General features: G+C 45.5%; 1 protein-coding gene across 6 annotated transcripts in view; it reads right to left on the bottom strand.

The window, feature by feature from the left end:
- The window catches only part of SPIN1 (spindlin 1), a 98,727-nt gene extending 86,531 nt beyond the window's left edge, over positions 1 to 12,196 (bottom strand). Inside the window, exon 1 of one of the 6 annotated variants that reach the window (XM_036896894.2) lies at positions 12,063 to 12,196. The gene's annotated coding sequence lies outside the window, so the exon portion shown is untranslated. Of the gene's footprint in view, positions 1 to 11,277; positions 11,472 to 11,571; positions 11,718 to 12,024 lie in introns of those variants that run through there. The other 5 variants (XM_036896898.2, XM_036896895.2, XM_036896899.2 and 2 more) reach the window with 5 other exon arrangements.
- Between the last annotated feature and the right edge of the window lie 2,915 nt (positions 12,197 to 15,111).

Genomic DNA, 15,111 nt, shown 5'->3' on the forward strand with positions numbered 1-15,111 from the left:
AAAAATTCCTCCTCCCAACCACTGCCCTCTGCCTTTCTTCACCTTTACCCCTTTCTCCCCCACTCTGCTCTCTGCTGTTGTAGACACTTAACAGACCTGCCCTGCGGGAAGCTCTTCTGCAAACATATCACTGGCGGGAGGAAGGGATGTGGCAAATCTCACCACAGTTCTTGAAGCCTGTGTGACAAGTCTCTTCTCACATTTCACTGGCCAAGACAAATCACATGGTCACACCTACCTGGGAGGCAGGAACCAGGGTTACCACACAGCCACTGGAATGATTAAGATAAACAGGCCCAGGTTCAGTCCAACAAGAGGATATAACCATTATAAACATACATGCACCCAATACAGGAGCACCAATATATGTGAAACAAATACTAACAGAATTAAAGGAGGAAATAGAATGCAATGCATTCATTTTGGGAGACTTTAACACACCACTCACTACAAAGGACAGACCCACCAGACAGGAAGTAAGTAAGGACACAGAGGCACTGAACAACACACTAGAACAGATGGACCTAATAGACATCTATAGAACTCTACATCCAAAAGCAACAGGATACACATTCTTCTCAAGTGCACATAGAACATTCTCCAGAATAGACCACATACTAGGCCACAGAAAGAACCTCAGTAAATTCCAAAAGACTGAAATCCTACCAACCAACTTTTCAGACCACAAAGGCATAAAACTAGAAGTAAATTGTACAAAGAAAGCAAAAAGGCTCACAAACACATGGAGGCTTAACAACATGCTCCTAAATAATCAATGGCTCAATGACCAAATTAAAATGGAGATCCAGCAATATATGGAAACAAATGACAACAACAACATAAAGCGCCAACTTCTGTGGGACGCAGCAAAAGCAATCTTAAGAGGAAAGTATATAGCAATCCAGGCATATTTAAAGAAGGAAGAACAATCCCAAATGAATAGTCTAATGTCACAATTATCGAAATTGGAAAAAGAAGAACAAATGAGGCCTAAGGTCAGCAGACGGAGGGACATAATAAAGATCAGAGAAGAAATAAATAAAATCGAGAAGAATAAAACAATAGAAAAAATCAATGAAACCAAGAGCTGGTTCTTTGAGAAAATCAACAAAACAGATAAGCTTCTAGCCAGACTTATTAAGAGAAAAAGAGAGTCAATACACATCAACAGAATCAGAAACGAGAAAGGAAAAATCACGACGGACCCCACAGAAATACAAAGAATTATTAGAGAATACTATGAAAACCTATATGCTAACAAGCTGGAAAACCTAGAAGAAATGGACAACTTCCTAGAAAAATACAACCTTCCAAGACTGACCCAGAAAGAAACAGAAAATCTAAACAGACCAATTACCAGCAATGAAATTGAATCAGTAATCAAAAAACTACCCAAGAACAAAACCCCTGGGCCAGATGGATTTACCTCGGAATTTTATCAGACATACAGAGAAGACATAACACCCATTCTCTGTAAAGTTTTCCAAAAAATAGAAGAGGAGGGAATACTCCCAAACTCATTCTATGAAGCCAACATCACCCTAATACCAAAAAACCAGGCAAAGACCCCACCAAAAAAGAAAACTACAGACCAATATCCCTGATGAACGTAGATGCAAAAATACTCAACAAAATATTAGCAAACTGAATTAAAAAATACATCAAGAGGATCATACACCATGACCAAGTGGGATTCATCCCAGGGATGCAAGAATGGTACAACATTCGAAAATCCATCAACATCATCCACCACATCAACAAAAAGAAGGACAAAAACCACATGATCATCTCCATAGATGCTGAAAAAGCATTCGACAAAATTCAACATCCATTCATGATAAAAACTCTCAACAAAATGGGCATAGAGGGCAAGTACCTCAACATAATAAAGGCTATATATGATAAATCCACAGCTAACATCATACTGAACGGGAGACGCTGAAAGCTTTTCCTCTGAGATCAGGAACAAGACAGGGATGCCCACTCTCCCCACTGTTATTCAACGTGGTACAGGAGGTCCTAGCCACGGCAATCAGACAAAACGAAGAAATACAAGGCATCCAGATTGGTAAAGAAGTTAAATTGTCACTATTTGCAGATGACATGATATTGTACATAAAAAACCCTTAAGACTCCACTGCAAAACTATTAGAATTAATATCGAATTCAGCAAAGTTGCAGGATACAAAATTAACACACAGAAATCTGTAGCTTTCCTATACACTAACAATGAACTAATAGAGAAATAAGGAAAACAATTCCATTCACAATTGCATCAAAAAGAATAAAATACCTAGGAATAAACCTAACCAAGGAAGTGAAAGACCTATACCCTGAAAACTACAAGATACTCTTGAGAAATTAAAGAGGTCACTAACAAATGGAAACTCATCCCATGCTCCTGGCTAGGAAGAATTAATATCGTCAAAATGGCCATCCTGCCCAAAGCAATATACAGATTCGATGCAATCCCTATCAAATTACCAACAGCATTCTTCAATGAACTGGAACAAATAGTTCAAAAATTCATATGGAACCGTCAAAGACCCCAAATAGCCAAAGCAATCCTGAGAAGAATAAAGTGGGGGGGACCTTGCTCCCCAACTTCAAGCTCTACTACAAAGCCATAGTAATCAAGACAATTTGGTACTGGCACAAGAACAGAGCCACAGACCAGTGGAACAGAATAGAGACTCCAGACATTAACCCAAACATATATGGCCAATTAATATACAATAAAGGAGCCATGGACATACAATGGGGAAATGACAGTCTCTTCAACAGATGGTGCTGGCAAAACTGGACAGCTACATGTAAGAGAGTGAAACTGGATCACTGTCTAACCCCATAAACAAAAGTAAACTCCAAATGGATCAAAGACCTAAATGTAAGTCATGAAACCATAAAACTCTTAGAAAAAAACACAGGCAAAAATCTCATGGACATAAACATTAGGGACTTCTTCATGAACATATCTCCCCGGGCAAGGGAAACAAAGGCAAAAATGAACAAGTGGGACTCTATCAAGCTAAAAAGCTTCTGTACACCAAAAGACACCACCAATAGAACAAAAAGGTATCCTACAGTATGGGAGAACATATTCATAAATGGCAGATCCGATAAAGGATTGACATCCAAAATATATAAAGAGCTCACATGCCTCAACAAACAAAAAGCAAATAATCCAATTAAAAAATGGGCAGAGGAGGTGAACAGACAGTTCTCTAAAGAAGAAATCCAGATGGCCAACAGGCACATGAAAAGATGTTCCACATCGCTAATCATCAGAGAAATGCAAATTAAAACCACAATGAGATATCACCTGACACCAGTAAGAATCGCGCCATCCAAAATACAAACAACAACAAATGTTGGCGAGGTTCTGGAGAAAGGGGAACCCTCCTACACTGCTGGTGGGAATGTAAATTAGTTCAACCATTGTGGAAAGCAGTATGGAGGTTCCTCAAAATAGAAATACCATTTGACCCAGGAATTCCACTTCTAGGAATTTACCCTAAGAATGCAGCACTCCAGTTTGAAAAAGACAAATGCACCCCTATGTTTATCGCTGCACTATTTACAATAGACAAGATATGGAAGCAACCTAGATGTCCACCAGTAGATGAATGGATAAAGAAGATGTGGTACATATACACATAAGAAAAAAACAGATCCTACCATTCGCAACAGCATGGATGGAGGTAGAGGGTATTATGCTCAGTGAAATAAGCCAGGCGGAGATAGACAAGTACCAAATGATTTCACTCATCTGTGGTGTATAAGAACAAAGGAAAACTGAAGGAACAAAACAGCAACAGAATCACAGAACTCAAGAATGGACTAATAGTTATCAAAGGGAAAGGGACTGGGGAAGATGGGAGGGAAGGGAGGGATAAGGGTGGGGAAAAAGAAAGAGGGCATTTCGATTAGCATGTATAGTGCTTGGGGGGTATGGGGAGGGCTGTGCAACACAGAGAAGACAAGTAGTGATTTTACAGCATCTTACTATGCAGATGGACAGTGACTGTGAAGGGGTATGTGGGGGGACTTAGTGAAGGGTGGCGCCTAGTAAACAATGTTCTTCATGTAATTGTAGATTAATGATACCAAAATAAATAAATAAATAAATAAATAAACAGGCCCAACAATGCCAAATTTCAGTGAGGATGTGGAGCCACAAGAATGTACTGGCTGGAGTGGAAATAGAAATTGGTGTATCCACCTTGGGAACATTTGGCATTACCTCCTAACACTGGACACCAGCATACCACATGACCCAGCAATTCTACTCCTTAAGACCACCCAACAGAAGAGCACTTGAGAAACACACACCTGAATGCTCACAGAAAATCCACTTGCACAGAAGCCCCATGACAGTGACCAAAGTGAGCCTCATGGATCACCGCCCATGGGAGCAGCTTATTGGAACCCACCACAGCCCTACCCAGAGCCCCACCTTCTGATGCGCTATTTCTAGACAATGACTGGCTGCAGGCAGGAAGCAAAAGGAAGCCCATTCCTGCAGGACAAAGGACTCTTCTGTCCCCAGCTTTGACTGGAGGACTCCTCACTGGCTTTGCTTAATCTTTCCTAGACCCGCAGCGAGGTCATCAGATGTTGCCTTTCAGATGTTCCTTCCATCTCTTCCTCCACCACATGCACCAGACCTGCAAAAGGCTGACAGATCCTCACCCGCACTTCCCCAACACATCCAAATCTCATGCCAACTTGCTGTCTCCTTGTTTTGGGGGGAGACCTGAACCAACAATCTTAAATGACAAACAACCCAGTTATTTATCAACAGGATAACAAGTCACACATAAACACAAACTAAACCTGTTACGTGACCACATGAAACTGACCAAATAAGTGCATTGTATCACAAACCAAGGATCTGTAACTACTTATGTACTTACACTATATTTCATGATCAAAGAAAATTAAGAGAAAAGATAATATTCTAAGTCAACAGTCCTCAAACCAAAGGGGAATGTGCTAAGATTAAGCAAATACTTGGAGCCAAATTATAACTCCATTACAGAAAGCCCTCCTCCCCTTTTCCTATCTCATCCTCCCAATATCACCTGTTTTAAAAGACTGCTGTAACTAACAGTGTTATGCAAATGAACAGACAAACATACATCTTCAAACACACGTGCATGCACAAGTGAGAACCTCTGGTTCTACAACTTTCTTCTCTAACTAAATGTTATGTTTCCTATTCAGCATAGTAAACTTTTCCTTATTTTTATTTTCCTCTTATATTTAATAGTGATGGGACATTCCAGCACATGGAATAAAAATCACTTATTTTAATGTTAACCCTAATATGAGACAGGTGTTTCTAGTTTTTCACCACCACAAACACTGTATAATGAAAACTCTTACATGTACACACGTGTACACCTGTGCAAATGCACCTTTAACAGTAAAGTCCTAACTGCTAGGCCAAGCAGAATATGTGGGTCTCAAAACTGTTCAGGTATATATATATAGATAGATAGCAAAGCCAACCTTCCAAAAAGGTTCTACCAGGTTACAGTCCCACATTACAGTCCACCAAAATGACATGAGCTATTTATTTAAAGGTTATGTATATTTTAGGTGAAACTTACCTCATAACATACCTTAAAAATGATGGTGAACAGTAATTATGAATGAAAAATACAGAGGATTCCTTTTATCTTTTACTGAGCCAATTTAAGGGGAAAAGCTTATAGGCTAACCCATAATAGAGTAAAACACCTATCTATAGTTGTAAACCGAGATTAATTCTGGATAAAGACCATTCAACAGATCTGCCACCCAAGATACAGCATCCCTGCTGCATTCAGGGCCCCAGATCAGAGCTGCAGTTCCCACTGAGCTCTGTCCTGGAGTGGTAGGGTGCTCGAGGACATGGGGGCTCCCCTCACAGCGTCTCACAACTGTGGGATCCAGCCTGAGCTATAAACCCCCCAGGTGGCAGAGCAGATCTTTCATGACAAACACCAACACTCCATTCCCCCATTTCTGGATTCTTCCTCTGTGCTACACCAAGGCAGCTCTGGCAACACAACTGTGCCACAAGACGGAAGCCTGAGTTTAGCACAGGCCATCTTTAGTTTGTTTTAAGCAATCAACCAGAGTGCTTTCTAATCCCTGGGACTGTGACACTGAATCCAGAATCCACTTATGGGCCCATATCAATAAATTCAGCCTAGTCCACCTATGTCCCTTCCACCATTACCCCACACCCTTGAGATCTGCTCCCACATACAGCCCAGGTTCCCCTCTACACAGGGCAAACCAGACACTCTCGGAGGGCAGCACATTTCTTCCTGGATCACAATTTGCACCTCACCCTTTGACGCCTAGTGGGACTATACTTAGGGAGGCCAATTACAGGTTCTTCAAAGTGAGGAAGATTATGTTCCTCAGACAAGGGATGGAAAGGCTTTGAACAGGCAGGGGCAGCCCAGCAGAATTTAGGGGTTCAAAGTCTCCAACCTAATCAGGATCTGGTCTTATGCCCCAAACCAATTTTTGGATCCCATTCCTTGCCAATCAGTGTTCTCAACTGCTAACTGGGAATTCACTTTAGGGTAGTCATAGAAACTTTCAGGTCTCTTATGTGGAACCTGGACTGAGAATTTAAAACCCTGACCTCATCATCCTGCTTTGCAAAACTAAGCTAAGCTGAACCCAATCCCCCAGAATCTCCCTTCCCCTTTGTTTCTGGTTTGGGTGAGCAACAAGAGTGATGCCTGAGCAGCAGGCATAGAGTACAAGGGAAGGGGCATGGCTGCTGGCACACTGGAGCCTACCCCGCTTGGGGCCTGCAGCTGCTCTACCTCCTGGGCCACATGTGTGGGACTGGCTCTGTGACAAGGGCCTAGCTATTACAGCATGCTCACACAACCAAGGCCAGAGGCAACAGGACTGACACAGCTTCCAATCTGTCCTGCTGTGGCTTCCAGCTCGTTTGTATTCTTCCCTGTTGTATGTCATATCCTTTCCCAAATATCTGCCCTCAGACTTCAAACTCCAGCATCAGGTACCACAGACAACAGCCTTACCTGTAAGCTGCTGTCAGCTGTTACCCTGTGTTAGCTCAGACCCCTGAATAACCACTGTCTGACAGACCCCAGTGCAGCAGGCCAGACACAACCACACAGCAGAGTTCCTCTTGGACAACGAATGTCTCGGGGAGCATTGAGCATTCACAGCCCAGACACCGAGCTAAGTACCAGAGAAGTGATCTTGGGCAAAAACAGGAAATATCTCTGCTTTCATGGAGCTCAGCCTTTTTGGGAAAGTGAAAATTCACTGAATTATATAAACTACTGTAACACTGTAATTTTGGTAAGCACCAGGAAGGAGAGCAACATCTTTAATAGAACTTGACTTCAGGAGGCCAAGAAAAAAACTCAAAAACTTCAGAAAATTGATGATGGTTGTAGAAGGCGATAGATGGGGGCTTGCTGGACTCTTCTACCCTTATTATGAAAATGCAAACTCATATGAAAAGAATTTCATGAAAAAGTGATGCCTGACAGACTCTAAAGGAAGACTGAACAGTTGAGACAGGACAGAACGGCATCCCAGGCAGAGAAGAACAAATGTCGGGCTTCCTGATGGGTGAGGAGATGTGGGCAAGGGAGACAGGGAGGGGGTCCTTGGCGAAGTGAGGCCCCAAGGTACAGAGTTCTGTCCTTTAAAGCAATGGGAAGCCACTGAGGGTTTTAAGTAAAGAGGTGACATAATGAAATTTGCCTTTTTAAAATGTAATTTTTTGACACTGAACAAAAGTAGAAACATGCTTTCCTTTTACCCATTTTAAAGTTAAACCTGCACAAATGCAAAACAATATATCCACAAGGTTATTCACTGCAGCAGCATTTGTAACCGCAATAGAATATGAACAACTCAAGTGTTCATCATTAGAAGATGAACTGCATGCAGGGAAAGAAAGGGAAAGAGCTTCTATGAAGTAATTCCATGATAGATGAAAGTCAAAGGAAGAAACCTAACAGTGTGCACAGAGTTCTGTCTTTTGTTTAAGAAAGGGAGGGAAATAAAAAGAGGGGTGTGTATTTGCAAAAATGAAACAGCAGAAGAAAAACAGATAAAAATGGGGCAGGGGGAGACAGTGCAGGGACAGGATTAGAAGCTGGGCTGTGAACACAACTTTCAACACAGCTTTTGACTTCTGTGACATCCGAACTACATAAATTTTTATACATTGGAAAATACATTAAATAAATAATTAAAGCAATCCTTAAAAGTTAAGGATTTCAAGCAAGTAAGCCAAACTACTAATCAAATCAGTAACATTTTTGAAATTGGTATTATTTTCAAAAAACATTACCAGATTTTATAATTCAAAATGTCATCTGTACACCCTTATGTGGATACATTTTAGAACAAAGAGGACTATAATAAAATACTATTTTATTTTACTATTAGCGTTTCCAAACTACAACATTTATATAACAGAATGCTGCTAAGAGTACAAATTTTCAACATTAAAGGAAAAGGATAAATTCAAAGTAAAAACCTTGCAATGTTAAGCTTGAATTGGAAATATTAGCAATCCAAACATATACATTTCCCAAGTCTGTCCAATGAAAGCAGGAGCACCCCAAGAGCAATAAGGACACACAGCACCAGATCTTGGATCTAAATTCCACTCCTCAATAAAAGGAACTAAAAGAACTGGCTGATAGGAAAAGCACAAAGTGAGTCTTAGACTAGACATCTGGTACCAGAAAGCAAGAAAAGTTCAAAAATTAATGGGGTTCCATCCAAGCTTCAGAAGAGAACAGGCTTGAAAGGACTGTACCATCTTAAGTCAGGACAACTGAGGAAAGAGAATGATGACTAACTGATTAAAGCACACTGAATAAACAAAAATCCACAGAGTTCGCTAAGAGCAGAAAGCAAAAAAGAAAGCGACTCACAACCACCTAACCCTGCATACAGGAAAAAGGACATTATCGTGTGTCAGGACCTAAAACTCGAGCTAGTAATGTTAACTGAGATACATAGTTAATACAAAGATACACATTTCTATAACCATGTAAGTCATTTATAGATACAGAAATACACAGATCACTTGCAGACAGGTCCAAAAACTAAACCTAGGTTATAAGGATGTAACTGTAAGCAACCAACCAATGTACTATAAACAAAGTTTTTAAAAAAGTTATCTTTTATAAGACATTTACTATAACCTAAAAATATCTAAAATGATATATAAAAATGCTTTAACTAGCTTCTTCATTTACTCTCTCAATATTTGGATAAAATAATATCCATGCTCAGTGGACCCTACCTTGCTTCACCTCCTCCAAAATATGTCAACACATTTAACATTCTAGCAACTCCACACCAACTACCCCTGCCTCAGATGACGTCAACCACCTCCTCCAGCAGGTTAGACTCCGGAGACGTGGTCCCACGCTAGATTCCTCCACTGAACCTTCATGCTGTTTCGTGCCTTCCAACGGCTTCCCCACCTACAGGATAAACCCCAACTGCCCTGATGTGACATACATTATTATTAAAAGTCTGGCCCCAAATGCACCCTTAACGGACCAACCACGGTAAAGTACCCATGGCATCAGCAGTACTTTGTCATCTTCATCAATACGCACACACAGGGCACCCACACGCCCAGACCTGGAAATCACTTTGCCGCACAGAAGAACCTGAAGACGGTTTCTCAACCCTTTTTATGGATAAACACACTCACAGAAGTAAAAGCTAACACAAGGTGATCTTTTGGATTGTTTCAAACACTCCATGCATCTGTGGCTGCTGCTCCCCCCATCTGGACTTCTCCTCTCTCTTGATCCACATTCTTGACCTGCCAGAGCATCACCGTATCTCCCCGATACCCTCAGCACAGAATTCCCTCTTTGTATGCGTGTGTCTTCCTTACCAGGCAGTAAGGTCTTTAAGGCATACCTTATTTATGAATTACACCCACTATGTGACTTGTTCTACAAAGAACTTAGGGCAATTTTTAAATAGGCACCTAATAAAGATTTAATTAAAAATTACCTTGAATATTGGAGCACAATAAGCAAACCATTTACTTCAACATGAAAAATACTACCCTAGTAACTGAACTGACAAAGTTCAAACCAGGAAGAGAAAGGAAATTAACAATGATTAGCACTAACTGCTGTATTGCATAGCTGCACTGGGAACCCTACAAATCCATTTCATTTAAGTCTCCTAATAGCCTTTTGTGACAGGGCTCACCTTCAGCTACATGGAAACTTTAAAGAGGCTACGTGATAGATTAACTACGTGGCTTTGGACCAGTACGGAGTGGGGCTGGATTTCAACCTAGACTCTTCTGAGTTGACGGCCGTGCTATCTCCATGTGCAACTGCAGAGTTCACCACCATTCCACAACACCATGCCTGCCAAGTCGAACAAAATACCTGGGCAAGGAAATTGATCCCCCTCTTCTAATTTCAATAGAGAAAAAGGGAAAGAAAACATATTTAATTAAGCATCTAATAAATATAAGTATTTACATGTACATGTGTATTAACTGCTTTCTCAGCAAACTAAGATCCTGCAAACCGCTAAACCAAAAGAATATCCAACAACATTCTTTCCCAAGGGCATTATTTTTAATCTCAATCATCTACCTGATTAATTCTTCAGAAACAGTATCCTTTTCATCTACTAACACACCAGCAGGAAAAAAAATGCTAACAATAAAAGATCGCAGCCCCCCAGTTCATTTAAGTTAAAGGAGAGGTACTATTACCTAAGATAAACTGTAAGTAAGAACACCAATGACCAACACCACTGTCACTGGACTGCATGGGTGTTTAGATACGATTCTAAAAACAATGAAAAGGGGGCCAACTATGAAAAACAGTACAGTATTTCTCAGAGCCCTTAATGTGATACAATGAATTGTTTTCCAAACTAAGGTGGCCAAGGAACCTTTTGTTTTTCCTGCAGACTCTCTCGAATTAGTGTCACAAAGAAAACTATCTTACCCAACACTGCTTCAGCTATTCCAAAATTAGGTAAATATTGTTACCGTGTTTTGAATTGGTAGTTAAAGGTACTGTTAGAGGCAGTACAAGCGAAATTCCTGGGGTCATCGAAAGTCTGTTTTAAAAAACCCCTAGTTAAGCATAAAGAGGTAACTGAGGGCCTCCTGCCTTACCCATTTCACAGTATTTTAACAGTAAGCATTTCACTAACTCGAAGACTAAAAATTACGAAAATTTTATTTTACTTCTCAGGCTAAAAGCTACTGACCATAATTTTGACATAAATATTGTGCAGCCTTGGCACATAACCATCAGGTCCGGCCGCGATCTGTGAGCCCACTCCCGGGATGCCCGGCCCCGTCGGAAACTCCACGTCCTCGCCGCGTCGGTGCTGCTCGCGACGAAAGGGAGCAAGGCGCGATCGCCGTGCCTGCCCGCCCCCAAGGCTGCGGCGCGCCTTCCAGAAAATTCCAGCAGGGAGAGCCAAGCTACAAGGTACCCGCCCTAGGCGCCGCCACGACCAATCACGCCAACGACCCCAACTCGCCGCTTGGACACGCACAGAAAATCCCCATCCAAACCCAGGCCAAGCGTGCAGGCCACATAGCAAGGGATTCCGGAACGCTGCGTGGACGGGTTCCAGAGACGCCAGCTCCGACCAGAGCACTGCGCAGCTTCCGCGTCTACGCGGGCACGCTCAAGGTCACCGTGAGGAGAGCTCGCCGGCCGCGCAGACCCCGCATGCCGGGCCGCCTAACGCCCCTCCCCCGCCGCTCTCCCTCGAGGGTCTTGGACCCCAGGTTATGCAACCCCGCCGGCCTGGGCGCCGACCAGAACAAAGCGCGCCGGGAGCAGCGGGCCGGGGGCGGCCGCCATGTTGGCGGGGGCGGCAAACAAAGGCGCGGGCCCGAGCCCCACCCGCAGCCCGGCCGGCAGGGGGCGCTGTGCAGGAGCCGCCCGCCGCCCGGACAATGCGCCTCGGCGCCGATGCCGGGGGCTATCGCCCTCATCTTACCCCGGCCCCGCGGGCGCCCGAGCCCCGCGCAGCCTCACCTGCCGGCCGCCAGGCCCCGTCCGCAGCCTACGGGCCCACCGTACCACGCTACGCTCGCGCCCCGGCCTGACCAGCCAGACGGCGCCGCCCCGCCCCCGCTCCGCGGCCGCCGCCGCCCGCCCCCGACCGCACGGCGCACGCGCACTGCTCTCACTGACTGCGCCAGCCGCGCCGCCCGGCCCCGGCCCCTGCCCAAGGAGCCGACTACGCAGGCGCCACTGGTGGGGGCGGGGTCCGCCGTGAGGCGGGCGGGGCCGGCAGCAGGCGCCGCTCACCTGGCTAGGCGCTAGCGCCACTCACCTGGAGGCGGAGCAGGCGGGGCAAGGCCGAGAGGCGGAGCGGGGTCAAGCGCTGCTCGTCAAGCGAAGCCGAAGAGGCGCAACTGAGTGGGGTGGGGCTCGGTTCCGCGCTTACCTGGCGGCCGGACTGGGAGGCGGGGTCCCAGGTGCGAGCCGTGGCGCGGTGCCGTTCTGGGCGTCGGGAGCCAGGCATCCTGGGAAGTTGCCTGCTCGCGCCGCGGGAGAGCCGCACGGAAAGGCTCGGCCTCCGAGTCCTTGGGTTGGGGCGACAAGCGGTCCCGCGTATTGCAGGCCACGGGATATGAGGCAGGGAGCGACGGCTAGGCGTCTGCGGGCTGAGGCGGTTAAGGCGCCAACCCCCGGCGCTACCCGCTTCCTGGTGCGGGCCCGCCGCCGCAGTGCGCCCCCGCTGCCCCATCCCGGGGCCCCGCCCACACCTGCCGAGCGGTGCTCTGCAGGCCTGACGCCGCCTGGGCCTAGCCCAGCACAGCTGCCCTGGCGGGGAAGGGGGATGAGCGGGGTCTCAATATTCCCCCAGAAAAGCCCACCAAACCGACCGGGGCCTGGCCCAGCATACCTGCCTTTAACGGGGGCCGCTCCTCAGGGCCTGACCCCACCGCGTGCCCGCCCCAGCACACAGGGAACCCGCCCGACTCAAAAATCAGTAGCCAGATGTTCCCACCAGGGGTAGAGGAAGGAGGTGTCTAGAGCAGTTTGACAACGGCGTAGTTGAGTGCAGGACTTGGGGGCTGAATCCCCGGTCTGAATCCCATCCCCACCCTCTCCCGGACAGGCTCTCTTCCCTCCCCCCTCTACAACCCACTGCCCTGGCGTTTTCCTCTTCCCCCTTTCCAGGAGCGCTCTCTTCCCACACCAACAGGAACTCTGCCCTCCCCTCCCCCCAACCCCGTCCCACTGGCCAGGTGTCCCAGCAGGTCACTGCGGAAGTGGTTCCTCGATTGCAAAGCGCAACCGCCTGGTGATAAACTGCCTCCGTTCATTGTCAGGTCAAATGCCAGAACCTGTTACTGGAAAGCCCTCTACGCTCTGACCTGCTGCACTATTGCTCTTGGGAATTTTACTGGCACCTTTTATTCCTAATAAGATGAATACGTGCCTGCTCAAAGCGCTCATCTCGAATGACACACCTGGCAGAGGAAAGGGTCATGAGCCAGCTGACAGCCAATTTAGGTGCGGACCTAGCACAGGGTATGGACACTTAAGTGTTGGGAAGTACTGGGAAATAGTACTTCCCATGGTGTGTACAGTTTATGGCACAAGCAGCTGTAGTGCACTTCAGGACAAGGGTGAGCAGGCTGGGATGCTTAAGCCACCCCGGGTCTCTTCACCTCACCACTATTGGCATCTGAGGTCCGATAATTCCTTTTTAAGGAGATATTTGGCAGCATCCCTGCCCTCTACCCACTGGATGCCAGTAGCACTGCCCATCCTCAAACATTAGGACAACAGTTAAAAAAGAAGCCCAAATAAAGTCATTTGGCCCCCAAACCAGGACTTAATTACAATTCCAACCCATTCCAGGAACAGGCCTTTTGAAAGTCAATTAGGAATTACCTGCCTGGTCAACACCTTGGAGGTAATCTGTCAGTTGGGCCTCTCCATCCCCTCTCCCACCAAAGGAGATAAGGTCTTCTGCAGAAGAGCCCCTTTTATTCCCCAAGGGGAGGATGACCTTACCTGAAACCTTTTCTTTTGCTAATAAACCTCTCGTGGCACCCTCCATCCTGATCAAACCTTACCATTTGTACAATCCCCGAGCATCTCTACTAACGTGATGGGATGCTGCCCAATTCAGGAATCACTTAATAAAACCTATTAGGTCTTCATATTTACTTGGCTGAATTGTTTTTTAACACAACCAAAAATATCTCTAGACAAAGCCAAATGTGTTCTCCTAATATTACCAGCAGACACTAGAACAGGGTCCTCAGGCCTTGTCTTCTTGTGTTGTTAGGGTCCAGGACTCCGGGGTTTCCCCAGAGAACAAACCACACGGACACGGAGATGTAAATCCAAGCAAAGTCTTTATTCAGCCAGCTAGCTGGGGCCGACAGCACCTCCCCTGACACGCAGGCCGAGTCTGAGCTGCCGACCCCCGGGCAACTTTAGGTAGGGATTATATAGGGTTTTCACAGCCGTTGCACCGAAGCCCGCGCATTTCTACAACCAATAATTTTAAAACACATTCTATATTTTAACCAATGGAGTTGAAACGAGAACGCCCCGGTTGCTTAACCGCTCCCCATAATCTCTAGCTCACACAAGCATGTCTTCATGACTTATCACAGGTTATGTCCCGAGACTACTGCCCACCTCTGGTTATCTAACTTAGGGCAGGCGTGTTAGCTTCGGGTAGTTTCTACGAAAACTGGGTGGCTCTTGCTCTAGGGTTTAGCTAGGTTTTATTAGTTCTTTTTCCTGACTTTTGATGCTCTTTGCACTTCTTTACATTTCCCCCCTTTTCTTGATCAGACTGAGGAATCTTCCACAGCAGCACCTAGGGCCTGATACTTTTGACAAAGGACCAGAAGTCGGACAGTGTTAATCTTCTCCCGTACAAACCTAAGTAGCCTGTTTATTATGCATGGACCGATTGTAAGCAACAACAACAGGATGACTAATGGCCCCGCAACGGCCGAGAGGAGGGTAGCGAACCAAGGCTTGTATTTGAACCAAGACACAAACCAGCTTTCGTTACTCTCATATTCTTTACGCCTCTTCTCTAGAT

This window comes from Manis pentadactyla, chromosome 3 (assembly GCF_030020395.1).
Source record: "Manis pentadactyla isolate mManPen7 chromosome 3, mManPen7.hap1, whole genome shotgun sequence".
Lineage (NCBI taxonomy): Eukaryota > Metazoa > Chordata > Mammalia > Pholidota > Manidae > Manis > Manis pentadactyla.